Source organism: Pseudorca crassidens, chromosome 8 (genome assembly GCF_039906515.1).
Source record: "Pseudorca crassidens isolate mPseCra1 chromosome 8, mPseCra1.hap1, whole genome shotgun sequence".
Lineage (NCBI taxonomy): Eukaryota > Metazoa > Chordata > Mammalia > Artiodactyla > Delphinidae > Pseudorca > Pseudorca crassidens.
Window position 1 is genome coordinate 60771131 of NC_090303.1, and position 12969 is coordinate 60784099.

A 12969-nucleotide genomic window follows, 5' to 3' on the forward strand; every position below is an offset into this window, starting at 1 on the left:
GAGAGTTCCAGATACTCCATATCCTTGTACTGTATTGGACTTGGTATTGTCAGTTTTTGTTTTTGTATTAAACATTTAAAAAGATGTGTAAAGGTATCATATTGTGGCTTTAATTTGCATTTCTCTAATGACTAATAACGTTGAGCATCATATCTTGTGTTTATTTACTATCTATATATCTTCTTTGGTGAAGTGTCTGTTCAAATCTTTGCCCAGGTTTTTAGGGGTTTTTTTTGTTGTTGAGTTATGAAACTTTTTATATATTATGGATATAATTCCTTTGTCAGAAATATGATTTGCAGATATTTTTTCCCAGTCTGTATCTTACCTACCACTCTCTTAACTGTGTCTTTCACAGAGCAGAAGTTTCTAATTTTGTGAATTCCAAGGTAGCAAATTTTTCTTTTATGTCTTGGACCTTTAATGTCATATCTAAGAACTTTTTGCCAAACCCAAGGACATAGAGATTTTCTTTAAAGTTTTCTTCCAAACTTTTATAATTTTATATTTCATTACATTTATTTTTTGCATATGTATACTCAATTGTTCTAGTACCATTTGTTGAAAAAACTACGGTTTCTCCAGTGAGTTATCTTGGCACCCTTGTCAAAAAATATATTGGGCGTATTTGTATGCATCAATTTATGGACTCTGTATTCTGTTCATTCATCTTTGTGTCTATCCTTTTGCAAATACTTCACTGTCTCGATCGCTGTGACTTCATAGTAACTCTTAAGATCAAGCAACATGAATCTTCCAACCTGGTTTTTCTTTTTCCAAACCATTTTGTCTATTCTAATTATGTTGGCTTTCCATATAAAGTTTAGAATGATATTGTCAATAGCTACTGATAAAAAGAATCCTGCTGGGATTTTTATTGGGATTGTAATATATCTATAGATCAATTTGAGAATTATCATCTTTTTTTTTTTTTGAGAATTATCATCTTAATATTGTCTTTCAGTACACAAACACAATAAATGTAGTTCTTTGATTTCTTTCACCTGTGTTTTGTGGTCTTTATCATGCAAATTATGCTAATATTTTGTTGTTTATACCTAAATATTTCATTTTGGGGGCCATTGTAAATGATACTTCAGTATCTTTTACTTTTCCTTGCCTTATTGCACTGAGTAGTATGCTGCTAAATAGGAGTGGTGAGCATCTTGTCTCAGTCTTGAATCTTATTCCCATATCAAGGCAAAAGTATTTATTCTTCACCATTATGTATAATTTACTACATATAATTTATAATGTCTAATTATGTCTAATTTAGCTTTAAGTTTTAGTAGATGTTTGTTATCATATTGAGAAAAATTGCTGCTATTCCTAGTTTATTGAGAGTTTCTATCATAAATATATTTTTTATTTGTCAAATGATTTTTCTATAGATATTGATATAATTATGTAGTTTCTCCTTTTCAGTCTTCTTTAGTCAATGTAATCCACATTAATTTTGGAATGCTGAACTAGCCTTGCTTCTTGGTGTTCACCCCATTTTCTCATGATGTTATCTTTTGCATATGTTGCTGGATTTAACTTGCTAAAATCTTTTTGAGAATTGTTGAATCTATGTTCATGAGAATTATTGGTCTATAGTTTTCTTGTGTCTTTGTCTGGTTTTGGTATCAGGGTAATATGGGCCTTGTAAAATGAGTAGAGAGGTACTCTCTCCTCTTCAATTTTCCTAGAAGAGCGTTTGTAGAATTGGTATTATTTCTTCCTTAAATTTTTAGTAGAATTCACCAGAAAAGCCATATGAGTCTTGAATTGTCTTTGTTGGAAGGTTTTTTTTTTTTTTCTTTTTTGCAGTATGTGGGCCCCTCACTTTTGTGGCCTCTCCCGTTGCGGAGCACAGGCTCCGGACGTGCAGGCTCAGTGGCCATGGCTCACGGGCCTAGCCGCTCCCCGGCACGTGGGATCTTCCCGGACCAGGGCACGAACCCTTGTCCCCTGCATCGGCAGGCGGACTCTCAACCACTGCGCCACCAGGGAAGCCCTGTTGGAAGGTTTTTAACTACAAATTCAATTTCTTTAATAGATATATGACTAGTCAGATTACCTATTTTTGTGTATGTGAGCTTTGATAGTTTGTGTCTCTCAAGGAATTGGTCCTTTTCATTTAAGTTGTTGAATTTATGAGCATAACGTTGTTATAGTACTTCCTAATTATGCATTTAATGTTCACCCCTTCTTTGTCCAGCTTTTGCTTCTGGTATATTAATTTGTGTCTTCTATCTGTTTTTCTTGGCCATTCTTGCTAGAGCTTTATCAATTATATTGTTCTTTTTAAAGACCCAGTTTTTGGTTATGCTGACTTCCTCCATTGTTTTTTGTGTTTTCAGTTTCATTGACTTTCTATTCTTATCTTTATCCTTTTCTTTCTTTGCTTTGGGCTTAGTTTGCTCTGCTTTTTCTTATTATTTAAGGTGGAAGATTAGATTACTGATTTGAGACCTTTTTTTCCCCCCTAATATAAGCATTTATTGCTATAAATTTCTCTCTAAAAATGGCCATCATCAAAAAATCTAGAAACAATAAATGCTGGAGAGGGTGTGGAGAAAAGGGAACACTCTTGCACTGCTGGTGGGAATGTGAATTGGTTCAGCCACTATGGAGAACAGTATAGAGGTTCCTTAAAAAACTACAAATAGAACTACCATATGACCCAGCAATCCCACTATTGGGCATATACCCTGAGAAAACCATAATTCAAAAAGAGTCATGTACCAAAATGTTCATTGCAGCTCTATTTACAATAACCCGGAGATGGAAACAACCTAAGTGTCCATCATTGGATGAATGGATAAAGAAGATGTGACACATATATACAATGGAATATTACTCAGCCATAAAAAGAAACGAAATTGAGCTATTTGTAATGAGGTGGATAGACCTAGAGTCTGTCATACAGAGTGCAGTAAGTCAGAAAGAGAAAGACAAATACCGTATGCTAACACATATATATGGAATTTAAGAAAAAAAATGTCATGAAAACCTAGGGGTAAGACAGGAATAAAGACACAGACCTACTAGAGAACAGACTTGAGGATATGGGGAGGGGGAAGGGTGAGCTGTGACAAAGCGAGAGAGAGGCATGGACATATATACACTACCAAACGTAAGGTAGATAGCTAGTGGGAAGCAGCAGCATAGCACAGGGAGATCAGCTCGGTGCTTTGTGACCGCCTGGAGGGGTGGGATAGGGAGGGTGGGAGGGAGGGAGACGCAAGAGGGAAGAGATATGGGAACATATGTATATATATAACTGATTCACTTTGTTATACAGCAGAAACTAACACACCATTGTAAAGCAATTATACCCCAATAAAGATGTTTAAAAAAAAAGAAACCAGTAAAAAAAAAAAAAAAAAAAATTTCTCTCTAAAAACTGTTTAGCTTCATTGTGCAAATTTGATGTGCTACATGTTTCTTTTCATTCAGTCCAAAATATTTTCTAATTTCCATTGAGACATTTTTTTGTTCCATGTGATATTTAGAAGTCTGTTGTTTAATTTCTAAATATGTGGGGATTTTCTAGATAAGTTTGCTATTAATTTTTGGTTTAATTTTATCATAGTCCTGATTTCAATTCATTTCAAAGTGTGCTAAGGTTTGCTTTATGGCCCAGAGTATTGTCTTTCTTGGTGAATGTTCTGTGTACACTTGAAAAGAATGTGTGTTCTGCTGTTGTTAGGTAGAGAAGTAGAGTTTGAAAATGAAAATATTTCAGTTCAATCAAGTTGCTTGATAGTGTTTAGGACTGCTATAGCTTTGGTGATTTTCTGTGTACAGTTACCCTTGAACAACATGGGGGTTAGAGGCACTGACACCCCACTGAGTCGAAAATACGAGTACTGCTATCTCTGCCTCAAAAACAAAGGAATTGATAAATGACTCACCCAAGGGCAGGAAGCTGAAACAGTGGATAGAATCAGGACTCAAACGCTAGTTCTTTTGATTCCACATATTGTGATCCTGTTGAACACAAACATTGCCCCACGTTAGTTAATTTGAGATCTGTAAAATGAAAATACAGGTACTATATTTATTTTCTTAAATCTGCGTATAAATGGACCTACACAGTTCAGCCTGTGCTTTTCAAAGTTCATTATCTGTCCCTCCCTACCAGAATGCGAGTGTCCCAAGTACAGGACTTTGTCTTATTCGCTGCTATATCCCGAGCATCTACATGCCTGATCTGACCCATAGTAAGTACGCAGTGAACATATGGTGAATGAAAGAAGACCTAGTGAGAAAACAAGCAAAAACACTATTCTCTTGTATATTTTAAAGAAGTTGATTTGCAATGACAGAATTTTGAAATGTCTAAGAGCACATGAAAGACTTTGAGATCATCTTATCTGGAGGTTATCAATCTTTATTTCTCTGAGCATATCTGAAGGATACAGAACAAGCCAAAGCCATAGATCTCAACTGGAAGGGATGCCCTTGCTGGGGGGAATATCAGAATAGGAGGGAGGAGGAGGACCTAGGTAGAGTTTATGGTTTGAGGAACCTTTCCAGGTGATAGGCTTTTCTCGGGAGACATGTTTGTTCATGCTCTTCTTTTCTAAGCTCCTTCCACTCCTACTTCCAAAGCCCCTTTGAAAAATACCAGTCTGGTCCAACTCCTTCCTTAAAGACAGTGATTCTGAAAGGTTAATGATTTGCCCAGAGTCAAGAAGCTAGTGGAACAGCTGAAGTAGAAACCAGTATCCTGACACTGTCCTATAGGATCAAATAAGGAGCACTGAGAGTCCAGATTGTCAAAATCCATATCTCTAGAGAAGAGTTTGGCACAAAGATTTGCGAAGGAGAATAGTATAGTGGTTAACGGAATTTGGAGCCAGACCGTCATGACTCCAAATGAAGTTACTAACTTCATTCAGTTTCATTTCCTCATATGTAAATTCTGGATTTACTTGAATATCCAATAACCACCTAAAACTCAGCACATCAAAAGTAAGTGCTCTCTTTTTCCTCACTCCAAAACCTTCTCCTCCTCTGTTCCAAATTTCATTAAATGCCAACTGCCTCTCCACAGAATCCCTTTCTCTTTCAACCTCCCTCACTCCCACCTTTGAGACCTACCAAATCTACATCCTAAACGTCTCTCAAATCAAATCACATTTTATCCATTCACATCGTCACTCCCCTGGTGTCAATCATTTTTTGTTTTGTTTTTGCCAAATGACTGCAACCTTTCTAATTCATTTTGTTGCCAACAGTCTTGCCTCTGCCCCCATCATTCAACCACATGGTTGATTATGTTTTATTTTGTCCATGTTGGTCCTCTCTGCTCCCACCATATTGAAAATTTTTTCAGTCCTTTTGGAAATGTCATGCATATTCCACCCTTTGGATATTTCTTCATGCTCATTTTTATTCTGGGATTTTTTTTTTTTTTTGGTGGCCAATTCATCCTTTTATATCTGTTTGTGTGTGTGTGTGTGTGACACATACCTTCTCTTTATGCCTCAATAAAATGTGGGTCAGACACCCCTCCAGTGTGCTTCTGTAACACCCATACTTCTCCCACACAGCCCTCACCACTTTATATCATAACTGTTGATCTGTTTACACCTTGTCACTAATCTTAATCTCTATAAGGTCAGGGATTGTGCCTCCCATGTACACTATTATACCTCAGGTGCCTAGCAGGTACTAGGTACATAATGGCTGCTTAACAAATGATATCCATTGTCATCATCTTCCTTATCTTCATCACCATCATGATTGAATAGAGTCGTGATTTACGTAAAATGCTAAGCATGATGACTGGTTGACAGCAATACAGAGTAGTTTTAATTATTTAATATTCTTATTTTCTTCACCAAAAGTTAATATTTCTGAGCACATATATTATAATAAAACTCAAAGCAAAACACAATTACATCCGTTTGGTATTTTATCATAAGGTAACAAGTAATAAAAATATAAAATACTTAGCATTTACATGTATACGTGGACATACTAGTGATATTTTCTCCCCAAATTCACTGACGTTCTTGAGGAAGAGCAAAAACATGACTGGAAGTTCTCTTGCACTCTGCTGACTCACATAGTAAAGGTCAAATATTACTCTATGCGTTTAAAAAATCCTTTCTGTAAACAAATCATTTAAACTTTAGCCACACCTTAACTATTCCAAGAACAGATACATTCTTAGTAGATGAACAGCTTGTAATAGGCAGCCTTATCTTTCCTAATTCTCTAACTTACTTTTAACACAGTATTGAATGGCAAAGGTCTTATAATAAGAATTGTTCCCTCTTCTATAAAGTTGGGGGGAGCAAGTTAATTATGATTGAGTTTTAAGATAATACAAGATCACTAAGGGACTCAATTTAAAATACTGACTAGCTGAAACAGAAAAAAAATCAGTTTAATCGTTTAGCAAAATTTTATTTTCCTTAGACTAATTCTAGAAATATACTTAAGAAAAATAATTTTCTTTCTATGGGGAATTAAAACTTGAAAGAAGTATTAATTTTCCCTCTGTTTGGGTAGATTCTAGGAGGGATTGTAGATTTTAAATTCACAGTGAGCGCCATAGTGGTTTTTTTTCCTAACTAGCAAAATTAAATGATAAGGGAATTCCCTGGTGGTCCAGTGGTTAGGGCTGGCTCTGCGCTCTCATTGCCGAGGGCTCGGGTCTGATAAAATCCCACAAGCCTCACAGTGCGGCCAAAAAAATAAAAATGTCATAAAAACCACTATTCTATACAAAACTTAGTTTATTTCACAACAAACAGAGCATGTTGAATATTAACAAAAATTTTGGTTTTTATTAGTTTGATTCCATGAAGTAAAGTTATTTACATAGATATTTCTACAGTGAAATCTCAACCTCTATATTTCAGGATTCACAGGGAACATTACTTATCAAAATCTTATATTTTTAGGTATGTCCCAGTGTAATAAACTGTAAGTTAAGAGAAGTTTGAATAGATAGAACAGATGACTGAGGGACAGAAGGTTTTTTTCATTACCAAAATTCTCTGCCAAAAGATTTGCCAAAAATATTCTTGAATTCAGAACCACCATAGTGCTTGTAGGTGCAGAAAAGACAAAAGGGAGAAATTCCCAAAATGAGACTAATGAAGCCCCAAATTGAAGATAAATTTATAAGCAAACAAAAATGGCTTGACTTTTAATGTAAGCTAATAGATAAATCTGATTTGCTTTGCCAAACATTGATTTATATAGGAGATACTATAAAATCTATAAAAGGAAATACAGTGCTTTACGTAGCAGATTGCATGTTTGGAAGATTCTGCACCTTAAAACAAACAAACAAAAAACCTTTAGTTAGGGTTAAATATAAACAGATACTAAATATTAGCAAAATTGGTACATAGAAATGTCACAATGTTAATTAAGCCAATAGTTTATTTCTACCTTATCTTGTTTCACAGAGTGTTGAAGAGCTTACAAAAATAACAAAAACAATAAAATAAATATTTAGACACCCAGAAATCATGGTCTTTTTTTTTTTTATTTTTTTTATTTTTTTATTTTTTAACATCTTTATTGGAGTATAATTGCTTTACAATGGTGTGTTAGTTTCTGCTTTATAACAAAGTGAATCAGTTATACATATACATATGTTCCCATATCTCTTCCCTCTTGCGTCTCCCTCCCTCCAACCCTCCCTATCCCACCCCTCTAGTTAGTCAAACCAACGAGCTGATCTCCCTGTGCTATGCGGCTGCTTCCCACTAGCTATCTATTTTACGTTTGGTAGTGTATATATGTCCATGCCACTCTCTCATTTCGTCCCAGCTTACCCTTCCCCCTCCCCATATCCTCAAGTCCATTCTTTAGTAGGTCTGTGTCTTTATTACTGTCTTGCTCCTAGGTTCTTCATGACCTTTTTTTTTTTTCCCCCTTAGAGTCCACATATATGTGTTAGCATACAGTATTTCTTTTTCTCTTTCTGATTTACTTCACTCTGTATGACACACTCTAGGTCCATCGACCTCACTACAAATAACTCAATTTTGTTTCTTTTATGGCTGAGTAATATTCCATTGTATATATGTGCCACATCTTCTTTACCCATTCATCTGATGATGCACACTTAGGTTTTTTCCATCTCCGGCCTATTGTAAATAGAGCTGCAATGAACATTTTGGTACATGACTCTTTCTGAATTATGGTTTTCTTAGGGTATATGCCCAGTAGTGGGATTGTTGGGTCCTATGGTAGTTCTATATTTAGTTTTTTAAGAAACCTCCATACTGTTCTCCATAGTGGCTGTATCAATTTACATTCCCACCAACAGTGCAAGAGGGTTCCCTTTTCTCCACACCCTCTCCAGCATTTTTTGTTTCTAGATATTTTGATGATGCCCATTCTGACCAGTGTGAGATGATATCTAATTGTAGTGGTGATTTGCATTTCTCTAATGATTAATGATGTTGCAGATTCTTTCATATATTTGTTGGCAATCTGTATATCTTCTTTGGAGAAATGTCTATTTAGGTCTATTTAGGTCTATTTATTGGATTGGGTTGTTTGTTTTTCTGACATTGAACTACATGAGCTGCTTGTAAATTTTGTATCCATTCAGCCAATCTGTGTCTTTTGGTGGGAGCATTTAGTCCATTTACATTTAAGGTAATTATCGATATGTGTGTTCCCATTCCCATTTTCTTAATTGTTTTGGGTTTGTTATTGTAGGTCTTTTCCTTCTTTTGTGTTTCTTGCCTAGAGAAGTTCCTTTAGCAGTTGTTGTAGAGCTGGTTTGGTGGTGCTGAACTCTCTCAGCTTTTGCTTGTCTCTAAAGGTTTTAATTTCTCCATCAAATCTGAATGAGATCCTTGCTGGGTAGAGTAATCTTGGTTGCAGGTTTTTCTCCTTCAACACTTTCAATATGTCCTGCCACTCCCTTCTGGCTTGCAGAGTTTCTGCTGAAAGATCAGCTGTTAACCTTATGGGGATTCCCTTGTGTGTTATTTGTTGTTTTTCCCTTGCTGCTTTTAATATGTTTTCTTTGTATTTAATTTTTGACAGTTTGATTAATATGTGTCTTGGCGTATTTCTCCTTGGATTTATCCTGTATGGGACTCTCTGTGCTTCCTGGACTTGATTAACTATTTCCTTTCCCATATTAGGGAAGTTTTCAACTATAATCTCTTCAAATATTTTCTCAGTCCCTTTCTTTTTCTCTTCTTCTTCTGGAACCCCTATAATTCGAATGTTGGTACGTTTAATGTTGTCCCAGAGGTCTCTGAGACTGTCCTCAGTTCTTTTCATTCTTTTTTCTTTATTCTGCTCTGCAGTAGTTATTTCCACTATTTTATCTTCCAGGTCACTTATCCGTTCTTCTGCCTCAGTTATTCTGCTATTGATCCCATCTAGAGTACTTTTAATTTCATTTATTGTGTTGTTCATCGTTGCTTGTTTCATCTTTAGTTCTTCTAGGTCCTTGTTAACTGATTCTTGCATTTTGTCCATTCTATTGTCCATTCTATCTCCAAGATTTCGGATCAACCTTACTATCATTATTCTGAATTCTTTTTCAGGTAGACTGCCTATTTCCTCTTCATTTGTTAGGTCTGATGGGTTTTTATCTTGCTCCTTCATCTGCGGTGTGTTTTTCTGTCTTTTCATTTTGCTTATCTTACTGTGTTTGGGGTCTCCTTTTTTTGCAGGCTGAAGGTTCGTAGTTCCTGTTGTTTTTTGTGTCTGTCCCCAGTGGCTAAGGTTGGTTCAGTGGGTTGTGTAGGCTTCCTGGTGGAGGGTACTAGTGCCTGTGTTCTGGTGGATGAGGCTAGATCTTGTCTTTCTGGTGTGCAGGTCCACGTCTGGTGGTGTGTTTTGGGGTGTCTGTAGACTTATTATGATTTTGGGCCGCCTAGTAACTTACTATAGTAAGTTACTTAATAAACACTTTCTGATTTTATTTGATAACTGATTATCAAATGGAACAAAAAACAAAGGTTGTAATCTCCAGTGGGGGAGATGCAGCGGTGGGCGAGTGGGCCAGAGGTAGCCGCTTAGAAGGAGAGGGAAGAGGGGGGGTTTTTGGTGTTTTTTGTTTGTTTGTTGTTTTTGGCCACTGCCATGAGGCATATAGAATCTTAGTTCCCCGACCAGGGAACAACCCGTGCCCCTTGCTTTGGGAGCACAGAGTTTTAACCACTGGACCGCCAGGGAAGTCCTGGGAGCAGTTTTTATGGTTCCTAAAATATCTCTAGGATAACTATAAAACATGATGCCAATTAATTCGGCTTGCCATACACAATTTCTCTTATGGCAAAATATAAATTACTTTTATATCTTTGAGTTAAATAGAAAAACATTTCTCTTTGGTGCTGACATTTCCCCTTCTCATTTCTTAAAATGTTGAGCGTATTTTAAAAGAATAGGATATCAAATTATTAACCTACTTTGAGCACCAAGTTTTTATCAAACTGGGTTTGCACACATCTTGGTTTGGCTTAAGGATGGGGACCATATCTTATTTTCAATGTGCTACAGCATTATAGGGGCCCAATAATATGTGTCGAATGCATGAATTAACAAATTAATGGTATTTGTAATCTCTGAAGATGACATGGAAAAAACTAACATATTCTTCAGCCAACCAGGACTGAATGGGACTATTGTCAGATTCAATATGATGTGTTATACTCATTCATTTCCATTTTCAGGCTCTAAAGCACATTAGAAGTCTTTCTAATGACAAGATGACCTGGGAAACCTCAAGATTATCTTGAGCAGTCCAGCTAGAAGCATAGAGTGTAGGAACTTTTCACCTAAAAGGGACTCTAAAGGATATTTTGTCCAACTTCAACCTTTTCAGATAAGGACATTAAGGCCTAGTTGAGTCACTTGCCTAGATGACATAGGTAATTAACATTATCGATGAAAATAATACCCTGTTTCCCAGTCTAGGGCTTTTTCCACCATACAGGCTGCTTTTCCTAATTCAATTATGGAGATGATCAAATAAGGAAGAAAAATTTTGCCTTGCTTTTTACCATTTTATAAAATTTGATTTCTTTCCCAAAATCAAGATATGTTGAAACTGGATCTAGTCAAATGTGGAGAGCCAAAGATGCTGGGAAGTTCCTGGAAGGCACTGCTGCAGAGAAATAAATGGACAGGAACTATCTTGCTCCACTCTCTGTGGTAGCTGGGAGGGGAGTGGATTGGGGAGGATTCAGGTCTGGCTTTCACAGAAGGGTAGCGCCCATCTCTGGCAAGATCTGACTCAGTTTGAGCGGTCGTTTGAGGGTATTGACTATGTTGACATGGCCAAAGAGATCTGAACAGAATATTATGTCCAAAAGTCGACTTACCAACTAGATAACAAACTCTTGGACAGATTTCTGGAGTGAAAATGTTGCTTGGAATGCAGTCGTATTCCAAGTAAGTGTTTTTGCAATAATATTCACAATTTTAGCCCACATACACCCACTCTTCCAAGCAGTAGTTAAGCAACATTATCATGCTGGTACAATCAAATGATTGCTGATCAAAAATATTGCTAGTGAAACAAAAGATGAATTGTAATATCTTTAAGCCCTAATTTTTAAAAATGTACATTTTGGAATGGTAATAGTTTTCTCTAAAAATCATTTATCACTGAATAACAGAATTACAATTCCAGGGCCTCACTGAATTAGCATATAAGGCGCTACACAAATACACATATGCATACATGCACATGCACAATACACCTATAAACATACAGTTGATTCGTACAGTTATTCATGGTAGTTATGTCCTATAAAGGTGCCACAAACACCGAATTGGCAAATATTGAACCATTGATGCTAGGGGAAATATAGAGTTAGGTCCTGTGAGTCTCTTGTTGCAATGCTTAAGTCCAACTGATGAATACATAACCTTATTTTGTGTGTTTTTGTGTTTAAAAGACCCCTTATTTAATATACACTGGTGTTTCATTAACACTGAACTCATGGCCAACAACACTATAAGTCACGCCTGAACGAAGCTCATCTAACACACATTTTCTCCATAAGGCACATCATAGCCTTCTGTGCTCAGGAACACTGCAGACACTTGGAGACCATTTGAACTAGGGAAATCACCAACAAACAGCACAAAAATGTGAGTAACATGGCATGGTAGAGACCACGAAAAGGACACTGTTTATAGTATGAGAGTTGAGACAGGAAGCTAGAGAGTCACTTTGACCTCAGCGGGGAAAGTGCACATCTGGCAACTCAAATTTTCCACTGCTCTGTGCCTGTCTGTGAACGACACCAAGGTGCCCTGAGTGTGAATTTGAGGGATTACAAATAAATTTTTGCAAGTAGGCAAATTCACAAATATGGATTCTATGAGTAACGAGGACTGAGTAAACACATATCCTGTGTGTACATGCCTGTGTCTGTGTGTTCACATGGGCATCTCTCCAATGACCGAATAAGTCAGGCCAGTGTTGTTGGCAGCTGTGACTATTTGCAGTCTCAGTGTCATTTCTAAAATGTAACACGAGCCTGTTATTCCTTCACAGCAGGTTGACTATGTAAGTCCCCTGCGTTTTGGGGGTGTTTAGATAGCTATAAAATTTCCTTTCTTCTTATTCCTGCAGTCTTAGAACTGCACCTTTTCTTGAACCTTTTTCTCATTGCTATGCTTGAAATGAGACAATACTAAGGTTCCTCTTTTTTGAAAGTAGAAGGAAATCTGAAACTTAAAAACTTCCTCTATCTTTCCGGAGTTGGGAAGCGTGCGAGCCTACACCCTTGCCCCGGTCAAGAGCTACCAGGGCTTTTTATGTTACCTGGCATAAACCCATGTAAAGAGGGAGGGGTCTACAGACTTTAGATCTATTTATTGACTGGCTCTTCTTATTTCCTGAGTGGTCTTCATCTGTGAAATGAGAATAATAATGTCCACGTCCTGGTGGTGTTGTAACAAATAGAAAGATGTATGTTAAGTACTTTGCATTTTGTTCTCATTATCATTAACAAGAGCAACAAA

General features: G+C 36.6%; 1 long non-coding RNA gene across 2 annotated transcripts in view; it reads right to left on the minus strand.

The window, feature by feature from the left end:
- LOC137229149 (uncharacterized) overlaps positions 1 to 12969 on the minus strand; it is a 164251-nt gene that overhangs the window by 69775 nt on the left and 81507 nt on the right. For both annotated transcript variants that reach the window (XR_010945565.1, XR_010945564.1), the window contains exon 3: positions 3903 to 3978. This is a non-coding gene — a long non-coding RNA (uncharacterized lncRNA). The remainder of the gene's footprint in view (positions 1 to 3902; positions 3979 to 12969) is intronic.